This window comes from Hyposmocoma kahamanoa, unplaced genomic scaffold, assembly GCF_003589595.1.
Source record: "Hyposmocoma kahamanoa isolate Upper Pololo Valley unplaced genomic scaffold, ASM358959v1 100021, whole genome shotgun sequence".
NCBI classification, from domain to species: domain Eukaryota; kingdom Metazoa; phylum Arthropoda; class Insecta; order Lepidoptera; family Cosmopterigidae; genus Hyposmocoma; species Hyposmocoma kahamanoa.
In genome coordinates this window covers 6,730,155-6,744,799 of record NW_020653200.1, presented here as the reverse complement: position 1 = coordinate 6,744,799, position 14,645 = coordinate 6,730,155, and the positions used below count along the sequence as shown (strand labels likewise).

At 34.2% G+C, this 14,645-nt stretch overlaps 1 protein-coding gene across 2 annotated transcripts in view; it reads left to right on the top strand.

The window, feature by feature from the left end:
- LOC113239834 (UNC93-like protein) overlaps nt 1–14,645 on the top strand; it is an 85,927-nt gene that overhangs the window by 42,159 nt on the left and 29,123 nt on the right. Inside the window, exon 2 of one of the 2 annotated variants that reach the window (XM_026476979.1) lies at nt 2,293–2,374. The exons of the other annotated variant lie outside the window; for it this stretch is intronic. The gene's annotated coding sequence lies outside the window, so the exon portion shown is untranslated. The remainder of the gene's footprint in view (nt 1–2,292; nt 2,375–14,645) is intronic. 2 annotated transcript variants of the gene reach the window in all.

The following is a 14,645-nucleotide window of genomic DNA, read 5'->3' as shown; positions in this document are numbered from 1 at the left end:
CATGATATATTTACCAAAAAGAAACTTTTTAGTTTTTGTTGTATTGTGTGACGCTTTTTCGATCTACATTTAGTAAGTAAGGTCTTCAGCAACGCCTTCCGCGTGCTATCTCATTCGTAAAAATAACTGGTGGTGAATGTGATGGCACAGAGTTATTAACGTTCAGAGCGATCTGTTTAAATATTTTTATTTTTGTGCAAAAGTAAAATTTGATTAATTATTAAAATTCATGGAACAAAAGTTATTGTTTATGATGTTTTAGTAACATAGTCCCGCGAAGTTGTTAGTATTTTACAAATAATCCTGCATACTGGGTACATTTTAAGATTTTTCCAAATAACACAATTTTTTATCTATTTTAGAGATTTGACAGAGAGAGAGAGAGATGTGACAGACAGTTTCGTCACTTCTCCTAAGTTTTATAATTTTTTTAATTAATTATGAGTACATTTAATGGTTATACATATGCATAAATTCAAATAATTTCTCTTTGTTTTTATCATAACTTTTATACATTTTGTCTCAAATTGTTGCTATCGTATGCTGTGACGTTCTTTAGTATGGTTCACTATTTAAAGTGTAATATTTTCTATGTGGACTATCGACTGTGAACTGGCAACCGGTACTGTCTCAATTTTGACAACTTTAGAGGATGAAGAAAAAATCATTTATATAGCATCTGTTTTATTAAATAAAAATACGTAGTGTATATAAATGTGTGTAATTAAAATATTTAAAAATTACGTATTTTTATTTAATAAGCCAGATGCTATATATAAAAACGCAAAACAATTATTTTCTCCATCCTGTAAAGTTGTCAAAATTGAGATAATACCGATTGCTAGTTCACAGTCGATATCCTAAATATATAAAATGCCTTTCTTTTGATCATTTTTTTTGAAGTTTACACAAAATTTGTTTTTTAACTGCATTACATGACCCTGTCCGGCTATACTCAAATATCATAGCTTCAAAACGTCGCTGACGCTGTATAATTTTCAGATATTTTCCAAATAACACAATTTGTTATCTATCTCGATAGAAAACACACATACCTTTTAAAAATACGCATATTTATGATATTAAATAATTGTCTATTCTTTTCTATACGATGGGTAGCAATAAGCAGTATCTTGACAACCTGTCCTGTCTTCACACATGAACTAGTGTTTAGTACAATAACAAAACAATGTAATTATTGTAATAAAATAACGACGACACGGTCGAAGGTCTCATCGTACGATTTTATTACCTGCCTCATTTTGCCATTATATTGTAGGCATAACGTAAATTTTATTTTGACTGGGCATTTTGACGCCAAAATATTTTGGCCTTGGTACATATTGGCTTATAAACATATTGGCATATTGACTTATAAATCAATATTTGCAAAAATGAAAGTTGAAAAGAAAGAAAATAATTCTATTTTTCCTAACTGAAACTTATTATTACAGTAATGTTTCATAGTCGGTTTACGTAAATAACAAAACTAGTCGAAATAGTTTATTAAAGAACATAAAATTTAATCAAATCTTGAGAATGTATAATTTGAAACGGTCAGTGCGGCTGCGCACACATACTAGGTCTTGTTTTTGGGTTTTTATTACTATTATTATTTTATTACTGAAATTTCAACATGTTTATATTGAATTATGTTACCTGCATGCTGTTCACCAAGGTCAAGCTTACAAAGTTTTATTACCAATCATAATTTTTATGAGAACAAGAACCGGATCTGTATTGTTTCGTTTGGGTATTTAAATAATTAGTACAACCGCGTAATTTTATACAGTATCACGTAAACATATTTTTAATAAAAACCAAGTTGCTTCACATACTATGTAAAATATCCGCTAAACAAAAAAGCATATATCGCAGTCAGGTATTATCGAAATAAGATAACTTGAAATTAACAACGCAAATACAAATAGTAAAGATTTCGTTGTTTGTTAAGCTAAGTGCACACTACCGTGCGGATATATACGGAGATACGACATTCATACGTCTTTGTTTCGTGATATTTGCTGAGTGCTTGTTTTAAACATTTCTAGGTAATAAGCGAAAAGTAGAACAATCTCTTGCTTTATCGCTTTCTACGCAACTTTTGTAAACATACGAATATTGACCAAACTAGCAGTTGATTTACATAATTATTAAAAAAAAAAAACTAAATTTTACGATGTTGCTGTTAATCGCTGGCGACAAACGCTGAGTGAATGCTGAGTGGTGCTGAAGCGAAGTGGAGCTGTGCGTTAGTATTGACGTGGACTGACGAGAGTCATCCTGTTGTAGCCGCCGGGACTGGAGCGCTATTTGAGACGACCCTGCGATACCGCGGGGACTAACTGCTCCTTTCTACACATCTACAAACATAGTACGTATTACTGTACATTCCTTACTTTTAAATTTTGAACAAAAATACAACACAACAGTTTTGCTCACAGCACTGTCCAAGTGGAAGATATTATGCTGCTTAAGGCCACCACACCTACTAACGCGAAATTGACATGAGCCTTTCAGAAAAAGCTTTGTGTCCATGCAATAAGGTCGAAAAAGCCATTCTGCGTTTCAAAAGAGGTAAAGCTTTTTTGATCAGCTTAATGCGATTCCGTGTCGATGAGTGTGGTGAGCGGTTAAGGGATCCTAGCGGAAATAATCTTGCTGTTAAGAGTACAGTCGTAACACTACTTCTTGGCACTTGGTAACACTACTAAAAATATTAAGTTGCACTCTATAAAAATAGAACCGTACCTACGTGTTTGCTTCAGGCGCTGCGATCGCAACAACACACGATCATTGACAAGTGTTTATAGAAATAGTTGCGACATTTCTAGGCATGACTATCGCTGGCGACAGCAACCTTGGGATATTTAACTTTATACGTCACTAGCAAATTCGAGAATGCGGCACAAAAACTAATAAACCTTTCCACGAACACTTCATATGAACCAGCCACCTAAAATTATAGGTTATTTCCTCAACCAACACACGGGAACAGGTTTCATGTTCCTTAACTGATATTTATAGTATAAATCTACATATAAATAAGAGAATAATGTTCTAATCTTGAAAGGAAAGAAGTCATAGCGTCAAAAAAAATTGTTAAATAACGTATACTAGATATGCCTAAACAAAATTAATGCTTCGTGTCGTGGAAGCTGGTATATGTTTGGTCTAAGGATAGATCAAAGACTTCTTTAGCGGAAGCCTCTTCTAAGCTATCCTCCCTCAGCCTCCAGGAAGCACCAATCGAGACGAATTGAAAATTTCTTTGCCAGGACTTTTGCCTGCGGCACTTAGAACCTCAGGTTTTTCAAAAAGTAGAAAGCTGTAGCACTAGCAACGGTTGACATATTTGATCCTTTAACGGTTCTCAGTTGCTTCGGTGGTGCCACCTACCGCCCGTGCTCATTTTCGAATGGGAGAGGGCCACAGTGAATACACCATTTTCCAATACTTTCGTATGTGTCAATTTTTACTCATGTTTCCTTGTGTCAATAAATTCATGACACCATCCGATAAGTGCGCACCTATGTTCTGTAAGGTAGGGCAGGCAGAATTATCAACTGGTTATCCTCGATAAAAAATGTAGTTAAAAAAACTTGCAAAGTATTCCGGGTCCGCTCTGTCTATATGTTTAACATAACGTATAAAACAAATAACCCATAAGTATATTATCATTGGCCACGGATGTATAGGCAACTACATAAAGTATTGGTCACGAACCGTCACGGCCATGGCAATTAAAAATTTCGTTATGGTAACCATTATCGGTAGCACTAGATGTATTTATTTATAATTATTTCTTTGTAGAAATATGAAATCACCTCAAACACTCTAGTTTAGAATATCAACCAAACACGTAAATTCATAAGTAGCCAATAATCTGAATAGACGTAACCCATTAATTACTATCGAACAACGCGTAATAAAGTTCTTGGGTAGAGAGCACTTCTCAGCAAACGTAGTGTAGGATGCCTTCCGGTCAGGTTAAGTGATACTGCGAAAGGACGCTGACTGGCAACGGATGCGACAGGCTGAGGAACGGGCAAAATGGCACACATTGAGAAAGGCCTACGTACAACAGTGTATTATATTATTACAATAGTATATTAATTCCTCTTAACGAACACTAACAAAAAATTGAGACCAAAAATCTAGATAATCAATAATATTAAGTGGTTTTCTCTTTCACAAATAATATTATTTTGTCAAATTGGTTGTAAACCTTGCCTTGCAATGCGTTCAATGACTTATTACAAAAACAACGAGTACGACGGCCGACAGATGTGACGAAAAGTAAGACTAAGTGTGAACTGACCCTAACACGGACGGTGTGGTATTTTTAACGCTCGCGTGTCACCGATGAGAGCGTCTGGGAAATTGCCGTAATTAAAAAAATAACAATAGTGCGAGTCGCCATGCCGGCACATGCTGGAATTGTGCAAGGGTGGACCATGAATGATTTCACTTGATATAAATAAACAGTATGGTATCCACGAAAAGTAAAACAAACCTTAATTGTTGAGACAGTGCTTTTTTCCAAGCGCTGTTCCTTTCTGGGATGGTCTGCCTGGAGTCGCTTGAAATGAGACGGAAAGATATACTGCCTATATACTCTGATATATTTTTACACCTTTGTACAGAATTAAATCATCCAAGATAATTGGCGACCCCAAAACAAAAGCAATAAACTAATATCTTAATTCTTACAGTCTTATACCTTAATTTTATGAAAAAATTCTCAATCGTTTCGTTTCCGAAAGATATTATGTATTTGTTCTCTCTCAACAATATCTAATTAGATATTCTTCTTGCACAATTTTCATTGTTTTGTGACAACTCAGGTACTCAGGGAAATTATTGTAAATCCGTTTACGACTTATTACCTTACCGTAATAATACCTACAGGGTATAGATTAGGATGATTGTTTGATTATAAACAATATTGTTTCCTCTTCGTCTTTGTAGATACGTTATTATTAATTTTGTATTTTTCTATAATCATCTCTTGAATCACGTTCTGGTTTTCGTTCCGTAAATAATAATTATGGCTTAAGTTGATATGTTTGTATCATTATCAGCCTATACATATATAGCCCGCTGCAGGGTTATCACTAATACGTAGTCATACGAGCAACAATCGGACTGCATCCCGACTACAAAATTGCATTTTGAAAGCAGTTCAAATAATTGTCAACCGTTTTCGAGTTCATCACATTCTAACACCGTTAACATACAAAATGTCATATAATAGATTTTCTTGGGTGCGCCAGAATTGTCACAATACAATTGAAATAATTGGATGTCAATTGCTAACTCGAGTTATTTCATACTGTAAACAGGGTATGTTACCCTCAGCTCAGTGCAGTGCCCCTGAGATATTTACGATTAAAAGCTCTGAACGGCATGTGCAATCCAACTACTATTGCAGGACGGGCGTGTCACTTACCTCCAAGCGCACAATTTGCTCGTCCCGCCACTTGGCATCACACAAAAAACACATTTAAATTTTCTATATACATTTATGTTTCCTTTTTATTAGCGTACTGACTTTACGTTAACTGCATTCCAATTGGTTTCTTGCAATTGTGCTGCAGTCGCAATGCTGCTCGATGCTACGCTTATGTAAACTTACAAAAATCATTTATAAATATATTGAGAACAAACCTGAGTCACGTAGAAATTCTAGACTTCTAACAAAGTAGGTGTTTAAACAATCAACAAGTAGGTAGTGAGCCACAGTTTGTTGGAAAACCGCTACCGCTGCCGGTCTAAACAAATAGAGCTGGTCGGTGTCATGCGTGACCTCTTTTGTAAACTATTGAAGTTTGTGACGAAACTGCTATTATAATTAAAACAGTTGCTTGGTAGAATACCTGGTGACGTAGACACCTCCACAACAGAATAATAATAATCCAGAGCACTCGCGAACAATACCATCCGCCATTGAAAACGTTTTGCAAAAGTTATTGCTTATGTATTATATACAATATGTTTATATATTCAATGAGCACAATAAACCAACTAGTATTAACTGTTATAATGTACACCAAGAGTAACTTGTAGCGATGTAATATTAATAAATGTTCAAACCTCACAATAAATTTTGTGTTACTCACAGTGTCGCATTACACTGTTCAGTAATATAATAATCATAAACCAAGTTGATGAATACTGTAAATTTACAGTCTCTAACGATCCGGCGCAACCTCGAAGATGAGTCATAAACGATGTTGAGTTTCCCGAGCATCTAAGTTAACACGTAACTTATTTCGGCAACAGACTCAATTTTTTTATCACACTTGCTCGTAAACAATGTCTTAACATGCAGGCAAAGTTGATCGTAATGTTCTAAATTACGCCCACGGACTTTTTCAGTACCGCCTTAAGGCAGTAATGGATTTATTTTTTAATTTAATTACACTGTACTTTTTAACGTCAACACTAAGCAAAAAGCTTTTATGCTCGAAAAATCTGAACGTATTTCGCATAAGCTTGAGGTATAGAAAAAAAGACATTTGCAATTGAACTATATTTTACAAAATTACTTTTATAAATTCAAATTCTGCAGTATTTTTGGTATTTTGAAATGATTTATTTTACGTCGCATACATCATGGCTGCATACGTTTTAGCCTGTTACAACATTTTAGTTGGAGTTGTATCTCTATAAGAATTAATATATAATATTTTGTGATTTTTGTGAAGTGATACTTATTTTTCATGCATCTATATTTGTGTTTATTTCTATAAAAAGATTAGGTATACGTAACCCGGGCGGTACGGGAATTAGGAACCTCGACTTCGAAAATCCTCAGTCTTCAACTTCGGGCTTCTAAGAGTCTTCATAATTTCTTATTTACCAATACACAATGTACTAATAATTATGCTGGTTATTCATTACTTCATTTTAAATCATGACACAGTAGATACAAAAAAGATCGACAAAATCCTCCTCACAGAGCATTAATATGCATGAGCGTTAAGCGATTATATGATATTATTTAGACGTTGGTAGCATAATTATTTTTTTCAACGTCGTTGTGATGTTAAATATACTTGTATACCAATAAGCATATACATATATAAAACTGTACAAGTATGCAATAGATTAGAGACCATTTCATTACATAACGCCACAACACAATAATACACAGTAAGAACTAAAAAAAAAAAGATAAAACTAATTTAAAACAAAAATAAAAATAGAATGACAAAAACAATTAAATAAAATGTATTAAAAATAATTCTTAGTAATCGGTAATGAAATGACCACAAAAATTGCCAACACCATTGTGTACTAAGTAGATGTCATGTGTGCGGCTGTGGCGTATGTAAAAGGATCCACTAAGCTAATATCACCGCCAGGAAAAGGCTGTGACGGTGATTTTCAGTGGAAGCTAAAGTACATAATAGTACATTGTGTATTAAGGGCTAAACTATGTACACAAATGCCTTTTTATTCTGTATGAAAGTTATGACTCAAATCTTTAGGTATAATCATTGACTAAACAGAAGCTTTTTTTTTAAATTGAATCTGTTGATTATTTCTGTAACGTCAACTTCTGTGCACGATGATGGCTGTTTTTATTTTACAAGAATATGTTACCACATATTCTTGGAAAATAACATTATACCCATTGACTTACAAATAAAAAGTCAATGGATATAATTTTATTTTCTCTTACAAATAAAATTATTAATTTTATTAAAATTAAAATTATTTTTATTAAAATTATTAATTAAATTAATTTTATCTTACAAATAAAAAGTCAATGGATATAATTTTATTTTCCAAGAATATGTGGTAACATATACTTGTAAAATAAAAACAGCCATCATCGTGCACAGAAGTTGACGTTACAGAAACTATCGACAGATTCAATTTAAAAAAAAAGCTTCTGTTTCAGAAAATATGTATCTTTTTTTGTATTTCAAGGGTATTCCCAAAAAGTAAAATTAGACAATATTCCTTCCCTACTCGAATCTCTAAGAAAGAACTTTTTGAATATGCTTTAAAATTTTTGTACGTAATGCATAATTTTTAATTCTCAATTTTAATTTCACTTTATAAACCTAACACTTTCCTTCAGTGTGCTTTTTTTTACTCTTATATCGTTAATAATTGAAAAGAGAGGCGAATTTGATCGTGATTCGTTCACAGAGCCACACACGGATATTCAATCCAAAGAACGTACACAGTTTGCTAAAGTACATTCTATGTCGTGTCCCATGCGCATTCAAAATGCTATATGCAAAGGTTTTTTGCGTATTGTCCCTTCTCTTATTAAATTGTATGAGCAATTACAATTAGTTCGCACTGAGTTCTCAGGTTAATTATAATAATTGTCGACATTGCAATTGTTAAATGTTCTTTGGATTCGACAGGTAGTATATTCACTTCTGTAGTCGACATTACTAACAGTTCACTTCTTAATTACCATAATATTGTCAAAGTAATACAAATTTGATGAACGTGCATATATAATCTCTTTTGACTATTTCCAGTTTAAAAATAAATCTGGCCACTATCGTGACGTATTCGTTAGTAATTTTATTTTTTTTCAAAATTGGGGATACTCTTTTGTTCAATAAGTTTCGCTTTACGTGAACAAAATGACGGAAGTAAAAAGCAAGTTGTTTGTGAATTTTTTTTAGTCTAACAAATATTATAGTAAGTACATTTTAAATACAGGCACATGGGACTTGTCAACTTGTACCTTAAGACGACAGGTGCAATGACGGTGCCCGCCAAACCTTTGCGATTTAAAGCTCTAGAGTGGCACTGCAATTGCTATGAACAGACGTGTAGCTAGGGACACAAGTCTGTGGGGTACAACTTGTTCGTCCCGTCACTACCCATCATAAAAAAAATTTGAAATTCCTTGAAAAAGAGTAGGTATCCATGGTCGTTTTTGATTTCATACTTAAGTAGATTACTTTCAACCATCTCGTATAGGTATACATACATATACAATACAGGGTTATTTGTAAAATACTAACACCCTCTCAGGACTATATTACTAACATTTTAGATAACGACTTTTGTTCTGACTTTCAAAAATTAGATTTTTACTTTCGCACAAAAATAAAAATATTTAAATCGATCGTTCTAAACCATAGGTTACCAATTTTTGGCTCACTGCCCACGTAGACAAGATAAAAAAAATCCAAACACAAAAATAATTGAAAACACATATACATTTTTATAACAAATCACAAGGAAAAATTTGTTATTTGTGATGTTAAGAATATAGTCCTGTGAGATAGTCTTGATTACGGGAGCGAAAAGAGCTTTTTTTAAAAACACTGTAAAAAAAATAGACAACCAACAGAGCTGTATGCCCGTTGTTTAATGGGTGATCTCATAAATTAATTCGTTAGTTAAAAACCATATCTATATCTACGTTAAAGCTATACGCCACACGAAGTTTCCATGCCAAGTTGCAGCGTAAACCGCCGGTAGTAAGTTGAGATGTACCTTGATTGATAAGACTAACTCTACATTCTCAATTACGTGGTGGTACGGGGGAGATCCGGATGCATAACTAGGTTGTTAGTATTTTGCAAAGAACCCTGCATACGAACGTGTGCTAACACAAAGAAAGCATAACAAAATTCCTTTAAACGGGAAAACTATCTTGCCAAGTAATTTTATATAGCTCACCTCTTCTAATTACAGCAATTAATCTGAAATTTGCAAACTAGGAAAACAATTACTTGATACACCAATAATATACGGGAAGATACAAACTGTACGATGGAAATACTAAAAAATTGGTTTTAAAGGGAATTGGACATCCAATTTACAAATTCCCAATTCACGCTCACGATTATAATATCATTATTATCATGGCCTTCAAACCATTATATGCCCCAGTGTTGGACACGGGTCACCGACGGTCGAAGTTTCACACATTTTCCAACAGTTATGGTGCGTTTTCAACATGCAAATTTCGCCACGGTATTTTTTTTCACCGTTGTTGAGAGGTATTACTATTAAGGGATGCAAACTTTACTGCTATTAAGTGGAAGAACGATTTCCTCTCGTTTGGGAGGAAATCATTCTTCCACTCTTCGATGGATCTAATAGAAGACTTTTCTTTAAATAAAAAACAACAGATAAGTTATTACAGAAAACAATTACTACAATACAGACATTGTCAATGTTACTTAAGACGCATTTACGACTCAAAAACCGAGCTCATTTCTGGCAAATAAGTTATCTTTTGTTAGTGTTTAAAAATAATACAAAACCTAGTCAAGTAGTGTCAGTTTTTCTACCAGTATACTGTGCACTCCGCCATGTTCCGCTTTTTGCGATTCTGATTAACGAAAGTTAATTAATGAACTTATAAGGAACCATGTTTCAGTCAAGTAGATTTCTTTATACCAAATGCTTCAACCTCGCCTTAAAGCACCATCGTCGTCCTATTTAAGAACTATGCTCCTGTCGGTGTAGACTCGTCCATTCCTCAGCTTGGTATGAATCGAGAAACTCCTACTCGATTGAAATATATTTCTCACTGTTGTCAATTTCTATTTAAAAAATATATTATTTTCAACTATAAGGCTTTCCTAAAGCGGTTGCCGACCGCTAGTCGCTTTCACTAAATCGTCGTTGGCGTAACAAGCTGTTTTTCTGTGCTGATTTTCATTGCACATCTCCTTTGAGACGTTCATGCTTGTTTCTAGGCGAAACAAGTATACATACCTACATACATAATTAAGTAGGTATACAACATCTTTGCGAGACGAGAAAACAATGCTTAAAACAAATGCTTTACTCCACGTAATACATACAAGTACAACCAATTACACAGGATATAACTACGTATCAATTGCGCCACTAATAGCTTATAATTCTATAATACGTTTGTAAACTCTTTATACTTCAGCCTATCCAAGTGCAGCTATAACTTTTACTCCGCAGGCTGTGCAAAGACATCCCTGCTCGAGCAGTGTCGACTTTCAACTGAGCTCTTCTGTTAAGTAGGTAACCGAGACATTTCAATGCAGGAACGTGATCCTGGGAAGTTATTGTGGAGGCACATAGCACAAAAATTTAAAAAATATTCACGTAGTCTCAGAAGAGGTGATTGTACGACGGAAAGTAAAACTATACTTCTAATGTAAACTTGATCTACACATTAGTGGAAGTCGCGACACGATTGTTACTCTAGCACAAAACTAGAAAAACTACTCACTGACCACTGTCGTGAATAAGTAAACATGAAAGTACCGCGATTATAAATACCTAGTCATTGAAGACCCGGCACTAGAGCGCATTATGCAAATTATTGAGTAACAAAAATGGGCAATAAGCTCGCCTCTCGCTTAACACTGACGGTACCGCTCGTATAAAGCTCAAATGCTCCTAATCAATCTCTACGCTAAGCTAAAACATCTTGAATAAATATTTGGTTTTTGCCTACCTGTGGCGTGTGACATGTTCTTATCGCATCGATGGCGCACACTATAGCGCATGCTTTTTTTTTTTTTTTTTTTTTTTTACCTACAAGGAAAATGACTCCACTCCACCTGATGTTAAGTGGAAAGTGGTATCCAAACGCGAAGGAACCTATTTTATGCTGTTGTGATGAAAGGATTTGCCAATTGACATACGGTACTCGTACAGAAAAGCAATGGTACGTCGTGCGGTGAGGCTCCTTTCGTGCACCCCACTGCACGTCACATGAAACTTTATCAGTTTAAGTCAGAGAAGCTTACAAACTGGGCCCTAATAAGTTAGAAGGATTAAGTCAATCACAGGGCAAACTCAGTGGTGTCTATAGTCGAAAAGACTATGGAATACGTATTTAACAAAAAGCTTTTGGTATACCTAAATGAGAAAGACCTCGTAAATTTCCGACAAAATTAATTTCGCTGATATCAATCTGCAAGATACTATCTCGATAAACTTAAATCACCTAAGTGCATTAGATAAACAGTTGAATCCTGGCGTCCTTAAATATCGTGGTGAATACAGTTTACTTTTATAAACTGTATTGACCACGATATTTACGGATGCCAGGATTCAACTCGTTCCATGGTACAAATACGGTGATGAAAAACTTCGTGATGAAACCTGCATGTCGAAGAAGGTTCACAATGAAGTCCCCAACCCGCATTGGGCTAGCATGGCGAACTATGGCCTAAACCCTCGCATGAGAGGAGACTCTACTCAATAGTGAGCCGTACAAATAGGTTAGAGTATGATGAATGTTCTGAGTAATGTTCCCGACCGTTATTCTGTCTACTTTTATGTTTATCTAATGCATTTAGGTGATTTAAGTTTACTAAAAGTGTACTTAATGCACCTAGGTGAATTAAGTTAACTCACCCGTTGTTTTCAGTCAAAAATTAAAGAGATATATATTGGATAGTTGTCAAATAATTATTATGATAATAATGAAAAGAATATAAATGTCTTTATAATTTCGACCCCTGGTTTTAACCTTAAAGGTTTAAACAACACAGAGGTCTTCAACCTTAGTCTCATTTAATTCAGCACGCCTTAAACTAGATATCTACACATTTTTTTAACCGATTTCAATTAAAAGAGGAGGTTCTCAATTCGACTGTGCTTTTTTGTATGTATGTTACGCGGTATTTCTCCGTCATTCGTGAACCGATGTTGATGATTTTTTTGTTGGAAACAAGGTACCCCAGTATCTTAGTACTTCAAGTTTAAATGGCACCTATAAGTCTCATTTAAATTTCAAGAAAATATTACACCTGTAAGGGAAGTTAAACTATGAGATGAAATCGGTTTCCATAAAACTTGAAAAATAGATGTAGCTCCACAAATTACAGAGAGCGGTCTATTTTTCTTTATGGGTTATTAACAAACAATTTCCCACGAGAGAACTTTAGACTTCGAAAGGAGGCGCTCATATGTATAAATCTTAAAAGAATATCACAAAGCTATTTGTCCTATCAATAACATTTCAAAAAATAATTGAAATACATCAAGACCGACCGATATAAGAAAGTATTTCGTATGACGACCGGTGACTTCACAATTCTCACATGAGAAAAAGTTTGCCAACCTATTTTAGAACTGTGTATATATATATACAATGCGTTGATCAAGAAATGTTTTAGGTATAATTATGAATATAAAAATTTTCGAACAGAAAACAAAACCAACTACCTACGTGAGGAATCTTTCCAGTTTTCTTTTCTGTGTTGCAAAATGTACACTTCCGTTTGACGGCTGATGATTTGTGCATTCATGTTTATTTCAATATTTTTTTACAATTATTGGTTTTATTTTGTAAACGTCCTTTATTGTGCTATGGCAATAGATCTTAGATTTTTTACCAATTTGCCAAAACTTTCTAATATCATTAAACATGAATAATAAAATATATTGAAATATTAATTTTGACTCGTTTGTTACAAGTCTTGTGGCTTTAGCATCGAGTATGTAACCTACTCGATGGGCCTTAGCTTGTTTTTGACTTAAAATGTCAAATTTTATTTAACCAATAATATATTTTGCGGAATAATACCGAATGGACTCGTAAATCGTAATAAAATGCGGAAATTGCAAAAGCAATCGGAACCTCGACCAGGCAATTGTTGGACGGCCATTGTCACTGATGTGCATTGTTAGTTTGTGTGCCTTCTCTAATGAATCACGCAATCTAACAACTCGAGCAAGAGTTAAGTTTAAAGCACGATTTTAAAGTCTCTTTTCGAAGATTCGCGTTTTTAGACAAAGTGACAATTCAGTGATATTAAAATGATAATATAGCGTGAAAAATAGTTAGACTAAGGCACAATTTTATAAAAGCTACTGCCAGTCAGCTGTACCTATGATTTATTACTACACTCTCCCTCTGATAAACTGCGCTTTTATGGAAAATAGTACCTAACAAATATTAATGGACATTTGCAGCAGATGAATGACAATATGCAAATATATATTCTTGGAATTCTTATAGAAATAATAATGTATATAATATGAAACAGCAACTTTGTTACGTATACAAACATTGCGTACCTGAGACGCGGGTGTGGCACGTTCACCTCATTGCGCCTGAGCGCGCAACGGTGCATTCGCAGCCGAAAGTTGCGAGTTACGCGCTTTTACTGCACATTCATCGGTTTCTCTATTTGTGACCAGATAAACATCAATGTGTAATGGAATCACTATTTTGTTGTGAGAGAAATGTCCACCTATGATTTTTTTGCAAACATCTTACCCAATTCTGAATTACATTGTACACGTTTCAGATTAGCACCTACAAGATTACCTCAACAATAATAAGATGCTTCGGTTAAAGCGGTTGATAAAGCCAACATCAGCAATATCGACTTAAGACTGAATCGAAACCATCGAGACAATCTTTTTGTAGTTGTTTTTTAATTATCTATTACAATGTAAAGCTTAAAATTAAGATCTGCTTTAAGCAGTTTCGACAAAAGTGTATTTTCTATAGTACGGCTTCCGCTATTACTTTATATACTATTGAACCATTGAAATAGAACTTGACGATAGCCAATAATTTTCCGAATGAGCTGGTCAATGTATGTAAATAAAGCTAGTCAATGTGTGTAAAGCGCACTCAGCCACTAGTTGAGCAATACAAAGTCCTATTTTGATAAACAATGTACCTACTTCACAAATTAAAG